Raw genomic sequence first — 22,074 nt, 5'->3', positions numbered from 1 at the left:
TGTTTTCACATTTATTTTATTTACTGGTAAATAGAGAATTAAGAGGAGAAATTAGAAAATGTAAGTGATTTGCCAGAGTTTGATTTAGGAAATTGCAGGTTTGAATTCCTATTTTATGTGCCTAAGCATTTTATAGAATTGTGGGAAGTGATATTCACAGAGAAAAACTTTTGATTTGATAACTGGCTTTATTTTAGGAAACTAAGCCAAGAAGAATATGAGAGACTAGAAAGAGAGCAGCGGCTGTCAGCTGCAGATGAAAAGGTGGTTTCCGCTGTACAGGAAGTTAAAAATTACAAGTGAGTTCAGTTTCTAAAGGAGGGTGTCAGTGTCTAATGAACTAGTGTTAGCTTTCTTTTTTAATCTTTTTTTACATTATGTAGATAGAAGAAAATAGCATGGAAGTATAAATAACGAGAGGATATGAATACATTCAATTCACACAGGAGAAAAAATAAATTTCAACTTTACAAATGAAAAATGTTAACAAAAATTTACTTATAGCCAATGGGCAAGACCATAGGGAACTTGGTCAATGCAAACAGTTCTGGGGGTTTTGTATGTTGTAATAATTCTTTAAGAAATCAATTTGCTGTGTGATGTATCAAGACCCACAAAAGTGTGGCATTTGATAGACCTTGGAAATCTTTTATGGATATAATTTGAAAAAAAGAAAAAAAGTTTTAAGGAGGAAGATATTTCTAGCAGAATTACTTGAGAACACACTGATGAACAGTTAAGGAAATTATAATTTATCATTCAGAATCTCTAGCAATTAAATGATAAATAAGTTATTAGTATTGGGTCTTTATTTTATTTATTTATTTATTTATTTTTGGTGTTTTACTACTAAGCTACATCCTTAGACCTTTTTTTTACTTTGAGACAGGGTCTCAGTTGCATAGGTTCCCACTTAATTGCTGAGACTGACCTCGAACTTGTGATCCTCCTGCCTCAGCTTCCCAATCATTGGGATTACTGGCATGTGGCATTGCACCTGGCCTGAAGTATTAGTTTTGATCACACTGGATTTATATAACTATAGAAATGTTTTTCTTATGTATGATAAAGTCTTTAAAAGTATAGCTGATGGAATAAAGGGAAAATGGTCAGAAATGTTTCAAATGTTATTCAATTGTTGTAATTCTTAGGCGGAGAATTGAAGAGATGGAAGAAGCATTACAGAAAACCAAGCACTCATTTAACAACCAGGTAGTAATTAATACTGTCCTGTAGTTGCAGAATTCTTTGATATCTAATACAGACAATTATAGGCTATTATAATGAGTCCCTAAAAACATATTTTTTAATGTGTTGTCTTTTTCAGATTGCTATGCATGTGAAGAAAGCTCATGATAATTGGGTAAGATTTTTTCCCCCTTTTCTTTATTTTGTGCATAGCCTACTGCAACTGAATTTGAATATTTTCTCTTTAATAGCTCAAAGCTCGTTCTGCAGCAAGAGCTATAGCTGAAGAGAAAAGGGAAGCTGCTAATTTGAGACAGAAGTATGTGATTTTGGTATCTTCCTATATGTTTTATAGTGTTTTAAGGTTATGCTAGATATTATCTATGAAGGAATAGATTGCTGTTTCATAATTCAGAATATTTCTCAATATTCAAGACTATTGGAAATGACCCAAAAGATTGCAGTGCGTCAAGATGAACCTGGGATTGTAAAACCTATGCTGGGAAGACCAAATTTACGAAATCCTCCTCAGAGAGGTAGGGGGCACTTTGTAAAAGGAGCTATTTTATTTCTTGGTGCAGAATGTACATAAATTACTTTTTATTTCTGTGTGTAATGGTTATGAAATAATCTGAATGATTTGCTAAAGCAGGAGGTGAGGGTTGGTGTCAGGGAGAAGGCTGCCTTAAAGTAGTAACACGGCATTGTTGTCTTTAGGTCCACTGAGCCATAATGGCTCTTTTGGTCCATCCCCCATGAATGGTGGAGAATGTTCCCCTCCACTGACAGCAGAGCCAGCTGGGAGACCTCCTTCTGCTACTCTTAATCAAAAAGATATGCCTAGAAACGGATTTGGTGAGCATTCACCTGTTGCTTTATAGTAAACTGCTTCAAGGTTTTTTTTTCCCTTTTGAATATTCTAATGAAAACATAGAATTTGGGCCTGTACAATATATAGAAGATAATTTCTTACTTTATCATAGTGAATGTTTTCTGTAAAATCTGTTCTAGAATAGAAAACATTTTTTTTTTCCTGGAGGTCCCTGTATTGTTTTTTTCTTTTAAATTTTACACTGTGAAGTGTAACCCTTTATCTTTAAATTAAATCTCTATGGTGTTCCTTTCCCAAATATTATAAAAGTAGCCTTAAACTTTTTGTAGCATACATATTTCCAACATGAAATACTGAATCTTATTTCAAATTCTAAATAGGACTGTAGTCTTGGTAAGATTGGAAGTCAGGTTATACAGACTAAAGAAAAGCCAGCCTACACATACTTCAAGTCTATAGCTTAAAGTTTAGGACCAGTACTTATTAATCTCCTGTTCTATCAACCCAAGGCAGTTCTTTATTTTACTTAAGTCTCTTCATAAATTGTGATTTACGTATTGGGCAACCCATTTTTTTAAAAAAATATTTTTAATTGTAGATGGACATGATATTTTTATTTATTTTTTAAATGTGTGCTGAGAATCACATCCAGTGCCTCACACATGCTAGGCAAACACTCTACAACTGAGCTATGACACCAACCCCTGGGCAACCCATTTTTCATGTTGCTTTCTAGTTATTGTTGAACTCTGACCTGTCCACCAGTGGTTTATTTCTTCTGAAAAATACATACAAGGGCTCTGATCTTTCTTTCCCAAGGTCAATGGATGGACCTTTACCTCGTACTGGTCTTCTGAGGCATCTGGGAAACCCGTTGCCTCTGGTAAAGGGACCAAGTAATTTCAAAGAATCTGTAATTGTGGATGGAGGATTTTTATTCTTTTCATGTTAGAATAAGTCTGAATCCATTCTTTGATCTCTAACAGACTCAGGATGTGGTCCAGCTCACATGAACAGCAGCTCCAGAAGTTCTTCTCCAGCTAAGGTGACGAATGAGGGCAAGGTAAGTTCTGTAGTTACTGTGAATCATGTGGTCATGCAGGAACATGTAGCTTTCCTACAGTACTTGCTCTTTGCTTTATCCTTCTTTGTGTTCTATTTGTACTATCCCATTTGTTTTTTAAAAAGCAAACTGTTCCCCAAGAACCTGAGACCCCCTCAGTCTCCACCCTTACTTCTTTGACTGAGCATCCAGTTGGAGTAAGTACTTAGAGGTTGAGAACTGAATTGGGTTTTATTCTGTGCATTTATGGGAAGGATATTCAGAGCATGACACTGATCTTGTTTGCTTTAAACTGCATGCAATATTGAGCTTACTTTTCTCCTTAACTTGGGAATGTTGCTTAAGTGTGTACAACTATAATGAACTACAGAATGTGAAAAGTTATCACTCTAACTTTATATGGTGTTTTGTGTTGAATGTTCTAAGGCAAAGTAAATTCATTATAAATTATATAATTCATCATTTTTATTTTTGTTTGGAAGAATATTATTTAAGAATTCCTCCATTTGTGCAAACCCTATTTTGAGTGATTTGAATTAGATTGGTATCAGATATTCTGTGAAACAATGATCATCTGAAATGACCTCTTGAGCTAGTCCCAAGAAATGGTCTCATTTGTTCACATAAGTGTATTCTCTTGTAACTGTGTTGCTATTATATCTGGTAGGTCTTCTGCAGCTCTATAATAAAATAAATTTTTAATTGTTTAGTTTCAAACCCACTACTCATAGGAAATGATAAATCAATATCTCAAATGGTGTACAGTAAATGAAAGTAAATATTAAAGGCTTGTCTTCCTAATTTGTGTATATAGCACTGTGATGGAAAATACTTCTCAAGTTCCAGTGTATATATATTCCAGGAATATACATCTCTTGAGAAATCTAAGGGCAGCTTAGATAAGACCCCAAACCCCTTTGTAGTAGAAGATTTAAAAGAGAGCAAAGACCCATTGTTAGAGAGGAATAGAGGTGGGAAAAGCATGGCTTGGAGGCAAAACTGGGATTGAGTTCTTTAATATGCAGTGTGGCCTTCAACAAATTATGATATCCCATTTGCTTTTGTTCCCTCTTATTTAAAACAAGACAGTCTACTTAAAGATCTCAGAGGTTGAATAATATATGAAAGACTTACTGAAGATATAGTAGAATAGTAGCTATTATTACATGAGTAGAGAATGGATTTTTCATTTTATTCTGTTCATTCTTAATATGGAAGTAATGAGCTATTGTGATGAAAGGGAAGTGATGGGGATGGGGGGACTCCCTTTGAAATAGATTGTAGTGAATACAGCATGACATACTGGTCAGAAATCACCTCTGTTAATAACCCCTGCCAGTTCTCTTGCCTTTCCCTTTTCTGTGCAGATATAATCAGTAACAAACTGCTCCCTCTTGTGGCATCCTTCCAACTTCTGTAAGCTGTCAGTGGGAATACACAGGAGGGGTGGGTAGAGTTTTGTTGCACTGATGGTGTTCTCTGGACAGGTTTTGGGTTTTAGCTTTTATAGGTATTGGTACTTTGTCTTAATACATAGGAATTTTAAAACTTTTAACTGCTTTCAAATCTTAAATTGCAGGTTCATATGGCTATGAAAGGGCCCCCTCCTTTCTCAGGGGTACCCTTCATGGGACCCCCGATGGGACGGCCTCCACCACCTCCCATTTGGTATGGACCGCCACTTCAGCACGGTGGGCCTTTTGGGCCTTGGCCAATTCCTCCACCATTTGGTATGATGATTGACTTATAAATCACATTCATCTTCCACTTCTATTGCTTGCTAAAACAGTTGGTTGCTATCTTGGGTCTTAATAATGAAAGGATAAAGCTGAGTACATTTTAACTTTTCCTCCAGTTTTCTGGGACATATGGGACACTACATAATCTTATACTGAGATAGGCAATAGCTATCTCTCATAGACAAGGATAAGGGGCTATATACAGAAAAGCCAGAAATATTACTTCTGCAGATGTTTGTTGAAAATCTGTTGATATACACTGCAATAGATGGAAAGGTGGATGAGACGCATGCCATAACTTAAAATTTTGTCACATATATGAAAATCCTATAACATAAAGTTTGTAATCACCCATAATGGAAGCATAAGCAGTAGGTTATAGAATATAGAAAAGGAAAAGTCAAACCCTCCTTACCTTGAAAAATGTCAGAGGGAAGTGTTAAAGAGGATTTAACAGTGACCTAATAAATGTTCCTGGTTTAATTAGGTGGCTGTGGAAGGCCTTTTCCGAGGGCATGCATGCACCTTGATTCTGATGGCATGTGTAAAGTCCATGCTGAAATACTTCATGAATTTTTAATGGATACAGTAATAAATAGTGAGATTTCCTTTTATCAAAATTTCTTTGATGTAGTAAAGTTCTTATTTCATAATCTATCATCTTGTCATGGTAATACTTCCAAATATAAATGGAGCTCTTGTGAGATAGAAATAATTCTGCAATTATATAGTAGGGAAAGAAAAAAGACAAGCCTGGAGCTAGGTAGAGCCATGTTAAATCCTTAATATGTTACTTCATGGCTGGTTGGTCAAAGGCTATAACCTAAACTTGTTCCATCTCAGTTTGCCTCATCTGGCAAGTCAGGATGTTCACCAGCTGATGTTCTAGGCTTGGGAGAAATTAAAGACTATATTAACATACTTGAAATCACCCTAGTTCAGAAATTTCTGGGTATTTACATAACTTCCTTTTTTATTTTCCAGGTCCTGGTATGCGTCCACCAATAGGCTTCAGAGAATATGCACCAGGTGTTACACCTGGAAAATGGGATTTGCCTTTTGACCCTCGTGATTTTTTTCCAGGACCTGCACCAGCACCATTCAGACCTTTAGGCTCATTTGGCCCAAGAGAGTACTTCATTCCTGGTGCCCCATTACCACCTCCAACTCATGGTCCCCAAGACTATGGGCCACCACCTGCTGCAAAAGACTTAATGCCTTCAGGCTTTAAAGATGAACCTCCACCTAATTCTCAAGAGTAGTGAGGGCTGTTCACAGGCCTTAAAACAGGGCCCATAAAATTAACCTCTGACACTTAGTCAGAGTTAAAGGATTATTGGCTTCAAAATATAAAAGTTTATTTTAAATGGTTTATGTTTTCAGAATGAAGCTGCCTTGGCGCAGTATACATTTTGAGCCAAAATATTTTCCCCCTAAATATCCCCCACTTAAGCTAGAGTATCCTTCCAATTTAAAAATGTGCAATAAGGAATACCTTTGTTTTAGTTAATGTAGCATATACAATTGCTAAATGATTTAGAATGTCATAATTATGGACATTTCCTGTGGAAATGCTTTAAGAACTTATATTTCCATTATCCTATTATTAATGTATTCCAGTTGATAACAGAGAAATGGTGTTTTTTAAGCTTGATTTTTTTTTCTCTTTCAATATCTGGTCGCAGAGACTGTTGGGCTAAAAATGTTTACTCAAAGATCATAAACTTCATTTTCCTTCTTGCTGAAGTTCTTTGTTGTAATAGTTCATAAAAATTGTTTATTAATATTTCCCAAGTGTCTGTTGATTCATTGGATCGTCATGAGACTTTGTGCCATTGGGGAAGCATGTAAACGCACTCTCAGAACTGAAGATGGTGACTTGGCAGCATATCCCTGTTGCTCACTGTTAAGGAGGCTGGACCTTGGTCAACTGTGGACTTCTACAGAGGATTTCTTTTACTTGTGAGAAGTCTTGTGGCGCTATTTTTGTAGCACATTCATGTACTTTTTTCTAACCACTGTCCATGTGAGAATGCTTTTCTGAGAATGAGTTTACATTAGTAGCAAGAGCTACTGCTTTTGCCATTATTGCATTATAACAGTAAAATATAAGGTGGTATGTTGTGTCTATAAAAAATAAGGAAATTTCTTTTTAAAAATGTACACAACACACTCTTCTCTTTCCCATACCTTCCCACTGATTTTCAAGGAATATGATAAAAAAATTAGAAAAGTATAATCCTCTAAGAATGAATGAAACTCTAAGGCTTATAATGTCTTTACTCAGCAACTACGGGCTGAATTAAATTCTTTTTTTTTTTGATAGATACTCAAACATATTTTATTTAAAAAACAATTAAAGCAAGTCCTGAATCTGTAACTACTGTCTTTAAAACAATGTTTCTAAGAACTAGCTCTCCAGAACTGTAATTTTAATTACAGCAATTTTAACAGTACATTTTAAGAGGTTTAAGATTTAAATAAAATTATAAAAGCTTGATACTTTTGTTTACTGCTAGACCATATTCTTCCATTCTTTTAAATTCTAGAAAGTAATAGGATTGTTGAAACCTAGAACGTAACATATCATTGTTTTTTTATGTCCCCTAAGTATTCTCAAAATAGGGGCAAAAGCTTCAGTGTGAAACAAAATCTGTGTGAAACAAAATCTCTAAACTACTGAAGATAACTCAGAATCAAAATGAATTCTTCCTAAAGGACTCAAATTCTATCTACATAACCTCCATTTAATATTAGAAGCAGCAGCTGTGTGTAAGAGGAAAACCATATAATAGCTTATGCCATTTTTAACCATGTAAAATAAAATTTAAGTCACAAACACATTTTGAATGTATCTTTCAACCTCTACAGGACACAAGGCAATGCTGAAGTTACTATAACTTCTAATTTTAAAATAGCATTTAAATAAAGGTGATGTCAGCTAGGAAGATAGATTTTCAAGAAAAGGCAGATTTATTATTTTATTCAAAGCAACAGTAGTTTTCCCTCTAAAGCCTTTTTTGTATTTATTCTATTAGTAAGTTATAATGCGTTCTATGTAGTTTAACTGAGCAGTTCTGAACCCACCCATAGTTGCCTCTCCTTACATCCATCTGATTGATTGTACCACTTCTGTAGCAAAGCCCAAGGTAGCTGCCCATATACAGGTTGTGTAGAGAATACTGTCCCTTGATTCAAGTATACTTTTGTATCTCAAAAGTTTTAGAAGTCCTCTCCAGCAAATTGTGTTTTAGTTTAGTTACTAAAATCATTTCATTTGTGAAGCAGTAGTGTTTCAACCTGAAAGTATTATTGCTATAATTGTAATTATTGTCCAGTAACTCATCCCCTCCCACACTAGAAAGTAAATTTAAACAACTAATTTGTGAGATACAGATTGCTTTGTGTTAACTGCTTCAAGATAAAATCACCTTTTTTTTGGGGGGGGGAGGTTTGGTCATTCTGGTCTGAATTAAAGCTAAGCTGATGACAATGTTCAATTTAAGTTTGTTTAATGCTGATGAAAGACATTCATACAAAGCATCCTCTTTTTTTTTCATATAACCCCATTCTTTGGTGGAAGCTGGGGTTGTGGCTCAGTGGTAGAGTACTTGCCTAGCACAGGCAGGACCCTGGGTTTAATCCTCAGCACCACATAAATAAAAAGAGGTTAAAAAAAAGCATTCTTATGTGAAGGATGCTAAATGTTTCTACATACAAATTATCACTTTGAGGGGCTGGGGTTGCATGTGAGGCACTGGGTTTGATCCTCAGCACCACATATAAATATAAAGGTACTGTGTCCATCTACAACCAAAAAAAAAAGGTTTGTTTTTTTTAAATTATCACTTTGATATACATGTTTTATAGTATTAGAGAACAGAAAGAACAATGTATCAGTTTTGCTACATTTTAATAGTAGATTTTAAGGGAGCAACATCAAACATCAGTAACATCAAACAAAAAAGGTACTGAGTACTCCACAGAGTACAGAGTGCTGCCAAGTGCCTTGGAAAGTTTACATGACATGGAGAAGATGAGGCCCTTCTCTTGAGAAGTTTACAGTCTGGAAATTTTGACTACTCAGAGTTTCAGTTGAGTGAACATTTTATTAAGGCAAATTCTTCATTTCCTAGAACTACTGTAGACTGAACTATTTTTGCACTTGTGAAATTAACTCAATCCAGATGAAAGAAAAGACTAAATTTGGTTGATAATTCTTTCAGGCTCATATAGTTTTATGAGTCTAGTAAACAAAACTGACCTAACAGACAACTGAAAAATTAAAGACTAGATCTCTTGAAGTGCAAGGGCTAAAACAACTGTTATTTGTTTTAAAAAGCAAATGGATGGTATGATTAGGGTTTACACTAGTTTAAAAATAGGCCAAGTATTGCATTCCCTTCATGCATTGTTCATTTAAAATAGTGAATATTAAAATACGTGGGTTCTACATGTAACCCACAAAAAAGCTCCTCACAAATCTTTATGTTCTGTGTATCAAATATACACCTTGTGTACTATGAAAGATTTATGTCTCATCAAGTTAAAAGTAATGTAAATAGTGAAATTATAATAGGCTAATGACCTGCATATTTTCATATGAATGTAAATATATCTAAATAGGAAATAAATGGCAGTCATATCTACCTATATTAAAAAAAATAAAATATCTTTCCAGATGTTGCATACTCATCACTTTATGAAGACAAGGTATGCAGGTTTTAAGGTTTCACAATCAGTTGTCAGAAAAACAGCAGTTGTTCCTAAAGTATCTCATTAGCATCTGACTCAATTATTTTTAGATGACATGATTTAGAAGACGTAAACCCACCCCAAAATTTGTAATTATTCTGAGATGGTTTTAATGTTAACCCTAGAATCATTAATGTTAACCCTAAAAATAATAGCAATGTGATGTAGAACAACTAATCAACATGACTAAAAATGTGCTCACTTTCAGAAAAACAATCTGGTCATCTGGAAAAAAAAATCACAGCTACAATCTGGGGAACACTCCCATATAGGATATTGATCTGATCAAGGCACACTATTTCTAAGTAGAACTATCAGATGAGGGTGAATTTAGGCCAGCTCTAAGGAACAGCCTATAAGACAGACCATAACTGATCCAATTTCCTTTCAAAGCAATCTGGTACTATCCTACCCACTTCAATTCAAAAGTTTGAAGTTAATTCAAATCAAAAGACCATATTGGAGCAAAAGTGAGCAAATGTGTAAACTCTAGCACATTCTTATTGCTATATTAAGTTTGAAGATGAGCATACCTACCACAGCAGTATTGTTCCAGGAAGCAGGATAGGAACAGTGGTAAATTAGGAAACAGGCTATTAATTGCACAATTAATAGGAAAGTAAAAACAAGTTTCAAAATCTACAATAAACCTGTATCCAAAGGAGTCATAACAATGAGGTGCTGGACTTTAGTTCTGTGGTACAGCTTTGCAATGGACTCACTGGCCTATAGGTACGGCTCACTTCTTGCCTCCTGAAGGATGAATATGCTACACAGAGCTATGATGGTTTCTACTGAGTGGTAAAATTCACAGAAATTAGACATTACTCATGTCAGAATAATTCCTTGTGCAAAGTTTGATAAAGATAAAGTGGTTTCTTGGTCAATAACTGCAATTTCTTTTAAAGTCAGTGGGTTTCTTGTATCTGTAACCACAATAGATTTAAAATACTTTGATGATTGATCTACTCCAATGTTACATTCTCGATAAGAGGGACTAAGAAGAAACATGAACTAGTAACCATTAGAACAGTATGAATCCTATATGTATATCACTTACAGTTCTATTACAGTTGGCCCAGGTTTAATCTCATCCATCTCCATGAAAGCAAAACACTTGGTGCTGGTAAACCTTTTTTTTAAGCTTGTAGTGTTTGAATTCAAAGAAGATAGCTGCACCTAAGGAATTAAAACAAACAACATAAGCCAGAGACCACACATTTCTTATGTGTCACCAGAAGCCTATGATTTTACAAAGTAACATGTGTCAAACAGTCTGATGACACAACTGTTGATAACTCACTGTGGCTGTCACTCCAAGCTCTGGTACTAGCATGTCTGAGTGACATTTCTCCATATCATTTAATTCTACAAAGTACAACAAAATTGTATAGCAAGAATGTAAGTTATGTACACAGGTAGAATCATAAACTACCAAAGAATATAAAATATTAAATACCACAAGAAAAACAGAAGTTACTTAAGTATCAGCAGTACCTATAAAAATAGTTTCAATAAGCACCTATATTAGATAGAATAGAAATTTAAGAGTTTCTTTAAAAAAAATTCTACCTTATATCATTTCTCTCCCTCCTGAAACAACCACGCCCAGATTGTCCTTTCCATATTCTTACAAACTAACTGCCAGTTATAGTATCTTTTTACCCAATGCATCTTATTGAAAGAAAAAAAAAATAATTTAACTGTTAGAAAGTAATCATTAGGTTCCTAAAAGGACGTAAGGTAATTATTAGGGAACCTGCTTCCTTAACTCTGTATTATGAGAAAAACTTCCCTATCAAATAATATTTAACCACATTATTACACAACTAGATAATGCAACTGCTAATTCTCATATTTTAAAAAAATTGATTTGACTTTAAGTCAATATTCATAACTATGTGACATAAGATCTTGTGTTAAGTACACTATGAACACAAACCCAGATAAGTACTGTGTCCTTAAGAAGTCAGTAACTGATAATTACAAACCTTTGGTTAATTTTTCAATATGCTTCTGGAGCTCAATGTCCACATTAAAATGAACGTATGTATCTTCTTTTCTTGAAGCCACAGGAGTATCTTGCACAGGAGTTAAATCTATGTCATTCAGATCTGGAGAAACAATTAAGTTTCTGCTTATGAGCATTCACATATACAGACGGAAAATATAGAAACTGCAAAGGTTACAGTTCCTAAAGAGGCATGGAAAGAGCTGAGAGGAGATTCTCAGGCTAAGAGATTCCTATTTGGTGTGAGCAAGTATGTGAGAGTTGTTGAAGTTCATGGGGTATGTGGAGAGAAATGAATATAGACTGGATAGGAGACCTCATGAAGGGGACAAGGAAGCCTTTACATGGCCAAGTGGACAGAACTTGATCTTCATAGTGAAGTGGTAAAAAGAACAAACATGTTTTTCTTAGGGAATAGCCCACTGTATTTTTCTATGCGAAAAAAAAAAAATCTGGAGTATATAATTTGCCACAATGGAGCTCTGCCACCAATTTCTAACTTTGATCAAGTATGACTTATTTAGAAAAGCCTTTAAACCTAACCTTATCATAATTTCCCTGTTAAGAACCAAAAATGGATGAGAACAGCCAACAAAAACCTTTTTGTTAATGAATAATTTTTCATATATATTATCTAAATTCTGGTTATACTGTTTACAACATACCCTGAATTTACAACAACCAGATGGTACGTTATATATAGTTTTAATTTTCTGGGTTTTAAAATCTCAGTTTAGTCAAATGCAACATGGACTCATTTAATAACTCCTCAGTGTTTATGTGTTATTCATTTATGTGTCTCAAAAAGCTCAAAAACAATTTAGTACATTTAATAATTAAAAAATATTTACATAAAAATATTGCAGTTTAACATATGCAAAGGTAATTTAACATTTACAACATCGTTAAATATTTTTGTGTTTTAAGTATACTTTCTGAATGAGTATGCAGTTTTACAAATGGCCTATCAAACAATGTAAATATTTTCCAGTATACTATATATTTGATAACTGGTAACATCGGAATTTAAAAGTGTACCAGTATTAGTGCTGTGGATTATGTTCTTTAAATAAATGTTTTTCTTTGTGGTCAATTGATAAAAGTTCCTCCATTTAATTTCAGCACCAATCTGTTCCTTTGGTGCAAAACTATAGATTAAAATAAGCCGTTTGTACTAACTATAGTTATTTCTGTAAAATGGTATAATTTATTCCTTAATCACATCATCATCCCACGGGATTGCTTTCAGGGCATTGATGTTATGGTCGCACCCTATTTCCCTGTCCCCTGATTTTCATCTGCCTCTGTAGGACTCACCTAAGTAGATACCTCAGTAGCACAGGAAGAAGAAGGGGCTGAAGCAGGAGAGATGGGAAAACAGGACATGGGGCTTTGTGGAGAGAAATGAATATAGACTGGGTAGGAGAAGGTGAGGGGTGCTTTTGTTAATCTACATCCTGAAGGCTGTAGCTGCTGTTAAGGACAATGTGTATGTTTAGTCTGCACGTTAGATGGAATCTGAAGAGCAAAAATCTATACAAACTCAAAAGCAAAAGTGAGTGTATAAGTAGGAAATATTTTTTGTAAGTCTTTCGAACTATGTTCTGTTATGATCTCTTCTAGGATTTTGCCTCATTATAGAATGCATTAAAGTAAGTTGTCACATATACAAGATCATCCCCTGTCAAAAACTTTGTCCCATATGAGAAAAAAATAATGCAATTTGCCAGTTATTTACCCTTTACACTAACTGTAATATAGGGATCGATGCACTGTCCAGCTTCTTTCAGACCAATTTTCTCAATCCTGATAGTGAGTAATGTCATTCCCGGTTCTAATGGCAACCTTGGTAATAAAGTACCTGGCAACAGAGAAACCTCAATAAAAGTTAGCTCCACCAATAATGCAGAGTAAATACTTTGATAAACAGAAGATATAGCCTGCCTCTTAGGAACTAGCTAGGCATTATGTATTTTTATTTCCAAAATTCATGAACATCTGATGTTATACTTTTTTAGAAAAATATTTAATTTTACACATAATATATCTGCATTTCCCAACCATACAATCACCTTTAAGCAGAAATAATAATTTCTATAATAATAGTATATAGTATGTATAATAAAAGTATGTTAAAAACATCACTTGAGGAAGCCCAATGATACATAATAGTATAATATGCTCACATAATATTTATATTCAATATGTACTTCTATATTATATTCAGCATCTTAATATGAAGTGGTAGAACAAAGACAAGAAAAGCTTTTAAAATACTTGTTATACTGTTCTAAAGTCTGAGACATTTAATATCACAGTTGATCAATACATTCTTCTCTTTAGTTACTCCTAATAAAGAAAATAATTTACAATTTGATATTTATGTTTTAATTTAACTATATAGTCTAACTTCTATTCTTCATTCTATTTTGTATGATTTATTCTCTCAGAAATTAGTACTATACAGACTGCCATATAAAATGGCCATTTGTATAACTGAACATTTTCCCCAAAACCAACTAAAATTTTTAAAACTAACCCCCCCCCCAGAACAACATGACAACATTCACCCACCAAGAACATATGAAGGAAGAAATCAACTGTTCAGTATGTTCCCTTTTTTGAAACTGACAATAGAGAACAGATGCAAATAAGCTGATTTTAATCAAGTATGTATACAGAACCTCAAAATACACTTAACAAAAGATTTTGGTTGATGTTTTTCAAGTTTCTATTCAACAATGTGTTATGCTACTTTTAATGAGTTATTTGAAATACATGAAGTAATCAACACACTACATTTGAAAATACACATTTGATTGATGGCAAATGTGGCTTGAGGAAATTTTGGGAGGTGATGGGAATGTTCTGAACTTGTATAGTGATGGCAGATGCAAAACTCTATAGAGGTGTCAAAAATCGATGAATTTTATACTTACATAAGGGAAATGTTATGAAATGCAAATTATACCTCAACAGTGCTGTTAAAAATGTATTACTTTCTAATTTAAACAAATATGAAGACAATATAGACAAATGCAACAATGGGAAGGCCTGGAGGCTGCATTCCACTGTTGCATTAACAAACCTAAATGGGCTCAGGCTGATATCATTAAATATACACATAATACCTTTTATGCATCTTCTTTGATTGACAAATGAGGGTACTTTTAGAAGAGGGGCTTGTACCTGGACATCTGGGATGAACTTCAGAAAGTTAAGAAACACTTCTGAAATTTTATGAAAAATGTGAATATGTATACATTTATATTTATATATATACATACATATTCATATATAAATTTTTCTGCAGAAAAGTTCATTCTATTATGTAGTACATGGCTGTATAAATATGCTACAGTTTATGTACACATTCTTGTGTTGATAGACATTTGGATATAGTTAACAGGCTCTTCTGAACATCTTCTAGTGCCCATAAGCACCCATTTCTGAAACAGAGGAATCACTAAGTCACCTGGAATGTTACCTCCATACCTACTATGTAATGACAATCCATTTCCCAAGGTGGTTGTGCCAACTTTTATTCCTAGCCCAAGTGCAGTAGTGTTCCCATTGCTCCACATCCTCATTAGGTACTGTTTTCTCAGATTCTTCATGTTAGCCAATTTTGGTATAAAGAGATCAATCATTTTAATTTGCATTCCTCTGAAGATTAATAAGGTTGAGCACCTTTTAGAATAAATCAAATATATGATTTCCTCTTTTCTGAAGTGTGTTCAATTATTTTGCTCGATTTTCTATTGAGATGTCTATCTTGTTGAGCTGTATGAGGTCTCTATTATTTTGCTGGACAAATGTTTTACAAATAGCTTCTTAGTAGTTTTCCTTTATAAAGACTTTTTGTTGAAGTAGAGCATATACATTTTAAAATGCACAAATTGTTAGTACAGTTTGCTGAACTTCCACAAAGTGAATACACCTGTATAACTAGTATCAGATCTAGGTAAGATATGATCAGCCTCCTGGGAGTGTCCTTCCCCCCACCCTATGCAATTCACTCTTCCAAAAGATAGCAACCATTGCTAACTTCTAACACCAAGTGTTAGTTTTGAATGTTAAGAATGACTTTTCTCTGCCATGGTGTCTTCTGATTATGATAAATACTTACTGCTAGTAATATTCAAATTTCTTAATATCTTCCTTTACAATCAGTGCTTTTTATATCATATTTAAGAAAACTTACCCCACTCCAAAATCATAAAGGTATTATCTTGAAAGCATTTTATAGTTTTGCCATTCACACTTAATTCTATATGTCACACAGAATTATTGACTACGGTGTATAGTAGGAGCTTTAATTTCATTCAATTTCACATAAATACTCAATTGTCTCAGCACTACTCATTAAAAAGACTGACATTTTCCACCACTGATCTGCAGTCCCACCTCAATCATAAATTATGTGGCAATCACTTTCTAAGTTTTCTATTCTGTCTTACCGGACTGTTTATCCTCTTACCACTAATATAGTATCTTAATTCTATAGCTGTATAAAAGGTCCAGGAACTGCAATAAAAATTCAGATGAGTTTCAGAAAGAGTCTATCTTTATAAACTGCTTCTTCTAATTTATGAACTAGTATATATCTTTACATTTTAAAATTCATAACAATTATTTAATAGAATTTTATTTGACCTAAAAGCCTTCAGAAATAAAGACCTACAGATCCAGGGAAAACTCCTCTGTTTTTTTGTTTATGTTCCATGAAGAATGGATGGCCATGTAGAAATGACTGGAAAAGGGGGTGTGAGCTAATGGTAAAAGGCTGCCAGGGTCCCAGAAAGCCCTGTCTGGTCAGATTCTTCTTGGCCTCTCTGTATAGCTTTCTTTCCTTCTGGACCTAAGGCAGGTCCTGTCTGGAGTGAGGGTTTCTAAGGGAGGGGTAAGGGAGGGTAGGGGGACAGTAAGGGAATAGCAGGGAGGGAAAGAAAGAGAAAGAGAAAGAGAGAGAGAGTGCTTTCTAGGTTTTATGACTGGCTTTGGGAGAGAAGGGTGAATGGACAGGAGGGCAGGAGGGCAGAAGGAGAGCAGAGGCTTTGCTGCTGAGGTTGCTTTTGGGATTCCAATCTCCTTCAGTTAGAAGTTCTCAGCAGGCCAAAACCTCACCCTTTGGGCTATCATATTCTGATCTGACCCTGCCCACCTTCCCCCTCTCCCTCGCTCCTCCTCCCTTTCTCCTTTTAAGAAGGGAATGTGTAGATCTTTCCATCTTCTAAGATCTTCTTTGATTTCTCTCTTTAGGGTTCTGTAGTTTTCATTGTATAGATCTTTGACTTCTTTCATTGATTCTCAAGTATCATTTTTTTTTTAGGTTATTGTGAATGGAGTAGTTTTCCTCATTTACTTCTCAGAGGCTTTGTCACTGATATACAGAAATACCTTTGATTTATGGGTATTGATTTATATCCTGCTCCTTTGCTGAATTCATTTACTATTTCTGGAAAGATAGACCTTGTTCTTGGATAGGCAGAATTAATATTATCAAAATGACCATACTACCAAAAGCGCTATATAGATTTAATGCAATTCCAATCAAAATCTCAATGGCATTCCTCATAGAAATAGAAAAAGCAATCATGAAATTCATCTGGAAAAATAAGAGACCAAGAATAGCTAAAGAAATCCTTAGCAGGAAGAGTGAAGCAGGGAGTATCGCTCTATGAGACCTTAAACTATACTACACAGAAATAGTAACAAAAACAGCATGGTTTCAGCACTAAAACAGACTGGTAGACCAATGGTACAGAATAGAGGACACAGAGACTAACACACAAAATTACAATCATCTTATTTTAGACAAAGGTGCCAAAAACATGCACTGGAGAAAAGATAGCATTTTCAACAAATGGTGCTGGGAAAACTGAAAATCCATATGCTACAAAATGAAATTAAACTCATAACTCTCTCCATGCACAAAACTTAACTCAAAATGGATCAAGGACCTAGGAATTAAGCCAGAGACTCTTCGTCTAATAGAAGAAAAAAGTAGGCCCTAAACTTCATCATGTGGGTTAGGCCACAACTTCCTTAATAAGACCCCAATGGCACAAGAATTAAAACCAGGAATCAATAAATGGGATGGATTCAAACTAAAAAGTTTTTTTCTCAGCAAAAGAAAACAATCTGTGAGGTGAACAGAGAGCCTACATCCTGGGAGAAAATTTTTACCCCTCACACATCAGATAGAGCACTAATCTCTAGGGTATATAAAAACTCAAAAAGCTAAGCACTGAAAAAACAAGTAATCCAATCAAAAAATGGGCCAAGGACTTGAACAAACACTTCTCAGAAGAGGATATACAATCAATCAACAAATATATGAAAAAATTTTCAACATCTCTAGCAATCAGAGAAATGCAAATCAAAACTAAGATACAATTCCAGTCAGAATGGCAGCTATTATGAAGACAAACAACAATAAGTATTAGAGAGGATGTGGGGAAAAAGGCACACTCATACATTGCTGGTGGGACTGCAAATTGGTGCAGCCAATCTGGAAAGCGGTATGGAGATTCTTTGAAAATCTGGGAATGGAACCACCATTTGACCGAGCTATTCCTCTCCTCGGACTATACCCAAAGGACTTAAAAACAACATACTACATGGACACAGCCACATCAATGTTTAAAGCAGCACAATTCACAACAGCTAAACTGTGGAGCCAACCTACATGCCCTTCAGTGGATGAATGGATTTTTAAAAATGTGGCATATATACACTATGAACATTTTTAAAACAGAATAAAATCATGGCATTTGCAGGTAAATGGATGGCATTGGAGAAGATAATGCTAAGTGAAGTTAGTCAATCCCCCCAAAACAAATGCCAAATGTTTTCTCTGATATAAGGAGGCTGACTCATAATAGGGTAGGGAGGAGGAACATGAGATGAATAGATGGATTCTAGATAGGGAAGAGGGGAGTGAGGGAAAGGAAGGAGGCAGGGGATTAGTCTCCTAATGAATGTGATGGACATCATTATCCAAAGAACATGTCTGAAGACACAAATTGGGTGTCAACCTACTTTATATAGAGAGATACGAAAAATTGTGGTGTATAAGTGTAATAAGAATTGTAATGCAAAAAAAACCAAGTACATGAATAACGTGAATTGGCGTGAACATACTTTATACAAAGATAAAAAAAATTGTGCTCTATATGTGTAATAAGAATTGTCCATTGTCGTGTATTAAAAAAAATAAAATCAATAAAAGAAAAAGAAGGGAATGGGGAGTGGGTAGGGAAAAACTGTGGAATGAACCCAAACTAACTTTCCAATGTACATATGTGAATATACTATAATGAAACTCATCATTTTGAATATCTATAAGATACTAATTTTAAAAAATGTAAATAAATAGATCAGTAAAGTGGATGAAAGGGAACAGTGGGAGGGAGGATGGGGAGGGTGAAGGGACTAAATTGGAGCAAATTATATTCCATGCATTTATAATTAGTCCAAATGAATCTAATGTCAAGAATAACTACTATGAACAAATGAAAAAAAGAATAATGACTTCACTGTTTTTGTAAAATGCATTCTCATAAACAATTCAATTGAGAGAAATGAAAAAAGTAAGAGAATGTACAATTCAACATCTCACCAACCATAACAATTATTAAGTCACTCTTCCATCTTTTTCTCTAATTTCAAGATGGCTCCAGTTTCATTTTCCTTTTGATATTCTTTTATTTTTTCAACAAAGGTTTATTTTCTACATAAAATTCTTATATTTCTTTTGTTGAATTTATAATAAGGTCCTTGATATTATTTAATACTACTATAAATATTATAATAGTTCATTTTCTAAGCAACTATTACTTGTTTGAGATAGAATTGATTTGTCTGTACAGATTTTATATCCAGGAACCGCATTATCTTATTAATGAGTTATGAATAGGTTTTTGCATATATTCTCTATATATTCATAAATATGCAAATAAAGAACATCCCCCCTTTTATATTTCATTTTCTTGTCCTAGTGCAGTAGCTAGGGCTTCCAAAACAATGCTGATGAAAAGAAGTAATAGACACTCTTGTTTTGTTCAAATTCATCATTAAACGATTTGGGGCTGTAAATGTCATGTAGCCATGTTTTATCAAGTTAAGGATGTTTTTCTGTTCTTTGCCAAGAATTGTTTAAAATCAAGGCTGTATTTCAAATTTAACTGAAAACTTTTTCTGCATTGTTGACAACTTTATGAAATCTTTCCCCTTAATCTGCTAATGTGAACTACCTTGATAAATTCTGCTAACAATAATTTGAAAAATCACTCATTAGTTCAGGGAGATTTTCTGAATTATTTTCTACAGCATACTATGTTTATTCAGTCAATCTTCATATGGCAGTTACATTATTTCTAACTTTTTATCATTATAAAAAACACCTAAACAGAGAATCTTGTGTATATGCAAATGTTTTTCCCTCTTTTTCCTGTATTTTGGGGGTGCATCTTCAGAGTAAGTTCTCAGGAATGGGATTGCTAAGGAAAAAATATATACTTATATGTTGTTAGAGAATGCTCCATTCCCCTCCAAAGGAACTGTACCATTTTTCTATTCCCACCAGTGATTAATAAGTATCTATTTCCCCTAAGACTCTCCAACAATAGCTTTAATTTATGTTTTTATTAAAAATAAAGTTGAGTATCTTTTTATATGTTTAACGGGTATTTTTTAAATGTGTGTGTGTGTGTGTGTTTGTATGTGCACGCTCACGCGCTTGCTCATATTTTCTGTTCCTCTCATGTATTCTGCTTTGGTTATTACAATTAAAATTTTTCTTTATATATTAAGAATGTTGGGTTGGGATGTAGCTCAGTGGCAAAGTGTCTGCCTTGCATTTGCAAAATCCTGGAATCAAACCCCAGTTCTAAAAAAGAAAAAAAAAGAACACACCCCACCCCACCCCCAAAAACCCCCAAGAATGTTACCTCTTTTATGTATTACCTCTTTACTACCTGTTTTGAAATTCAAAAGATGATTGCTTTACAACTTTCAAAAAGTCTTTTTGATGTTAAGATTATTTTTTGCCAAGTTGATATTAAACTTGTTGTTACTTTGGGGTGAGTCAATTTTATAAGCTGTCATTATCTAGATCTTTCAGTTGAAATGGTAGGGCTGATGCTACATTCCTTACCAACAATCTTTTTGCCTGAGACTACACAGTAAGGTTTAATGTAATCATTATGCTTCAGATAATTTAATATGGAGGCAGTGATTTCAAGTCTGAATTTCTTGTTTAATTTAAGGTAGAATGTCAAACATTGTGTTCCATGATGAAGGAAGCTGACTGTAATTAAGATCATAGATTACATAGAAAGGTGCCTATTTAAGGTGTTTCAGAATGCTCTATGATGTGCTCTCTCTGCATGGTCAACTCCTACATACTTAGTGAGTCCTAAATCTGGCCAGATTTATTGAACTCCCTCAGCCCTTCTTTTTTGCCAATCTACGACATTGGTGCACATCTCTAATCATAATCATGTGCTTTTGGCTCTGTCTTGCTGACTACACAATAAGCATCCTGAAAGGTGTGGGAACTGTTCCTTTTGTAGTATGCACAAGGAATAAACAGATCTTTGTTGAAGAAATATTTTATTGAATGAATGACTGAATTTCCAGTTCTAGAGGTTATCATACTCTAGTAAACAAATGGCTAGAGAATCTATATCAATGAGTGAAGAAATAATAAACATAAAAGAAGATCAAATACTAGAATAATACCATACCATCTATAGCTCCCAGGTAGATGAAAAAGGGTGCATGTTTTTGCATCAAAGATAAAACCATGATAGTTGTAAATTGAGCCAATGCATTAAAAGGAAGATTTCTAAGTGAAGTATTAACATATCCAATTACATAGTGTAATATGAGAACAAGTCAACTACATTCATAAAATTCGAAGACTAACAAGGATAAGAAAGAAATCACTACACAAAATCCAGTGTAAACTGTGCTATTCCAGCTAGATCATCTGCTCTCAGATCTAGAGCAACGATCAGAAGAAATGTTCTTCCACATGGAACTGCTATGTAAATAAGAAATAGCTAACACTTGTGAGTATTTGTGTTGTGCCACATACTATCCTACTCCTCTCATCTAATCCTCACAACAATAGTTTAGTTCTATTTTTCAGAGGTGAAAAATGAGGCATAGAAAAACAAATTATCCATAATCACACAGCAGTTTGGCTACAGAGTCCATGCTTTTAACCATCATGTCTCATTTTAACATTTTTATTTTAATTGTCCCTAAAGCCTTAAAAGGAACTGCAGGAGAACCTCCCCATCTCAAGCTTCTGCAAAGTTCCTTTTGCCATGTAAACGTAACAGTCACAGGTTCCCAGGATTAGAATATAGACATTTTTGTGAGGCCACTATTTGTGCCTCATACTTTTAAATATGGAAAACTCTAAATGGCTACAGCTGTCCAAACCAAGTTTTCAATAACATCCCAGGGATGT

At 34.3% G+C, this 22,074-nt stretch overlaps 1 long non-coding RNA gene and 1 pseudogene across 2 annotated transcripts in view; one reads left to right on the top strand and one right to left on the bottom strand.

Moving 5' to 3' along the window:
• LOC144374928 (transport and Golgi organization protein 1 homolog) overlaps window positions 1–6,610 on the top strand; it is a 167,974-nt pseudogene extending 161,364 nt beyond the window's left edge. Inside the window, exons 20-28 of the transcript XR_013434164.1 lie at window positions 198–299; window positions 1,152–1,212; window positions 1,328–1,363; window positions 1,440–1,507; window positions 1,624–1,724; window positions 1,906–2,043; window positions 3,007–3,083; window positions 4,663–4,813; window positions 5,807–6,610. The product of XR_013434164.1 is annotated as a transport and Golgi organization protein 1 homolog (transcript). The remainder of the gene's footprint in view (window positions 1–197; window positions 300–1,151; window positions 1,213–1,327; window positions 1,364–1,439; window positions 1,508–1,623; window positions 1,725–1,905; window positions 2,044–3,006; window positions 3,084–4,662; window positions 4,814–5,806) is intronic.
• Window positions 1–12,206, bottom strand: part of LOC144374929 (uncharacterized) — a 74,446-nt gene extending 62,240 nt beyond the window's left edge. Inside the window, exons 1-2 of the long non-coding RNA XR_013434165.1 lie at window positions 11,569–12,206; window positions 10,638–10,756 (exon numbers count right to left, since the gene is read on the bottom strand). This is a non-coding gene — a long non-coding RNA (uncharacterized LOC144374929). The remainder of the gene's footprint in view (window positions 1–10,637; window positions 10,757–11,568) is intronic.
• Window positions 12,207–22,074: the final 9,868 nt, after the last annotated feature.

The sequence above is a fragment of the Ictidomys tridecemlineatus genome, unplaced genomic scaffold, assembly GCF_052094955.1.
Source record: "Ictidomys tridecemlineatus isolate mIctTri1 unplaced genomic scaffold, mIctTri1.hap1 Scaffold_96, whole genome shotgun sequence".
Lineage (NCBI taxonomy): Eukaryota > Metazoa > Chordata > Mammalia > Rodentia > Sciuridae > Ictidomys > Ictidomys tridecemlineatus.
Note: the sequence above shows the minus strand (reverse complement) of the source record. Positions and strands in the feature narration are given on the sequence as shown.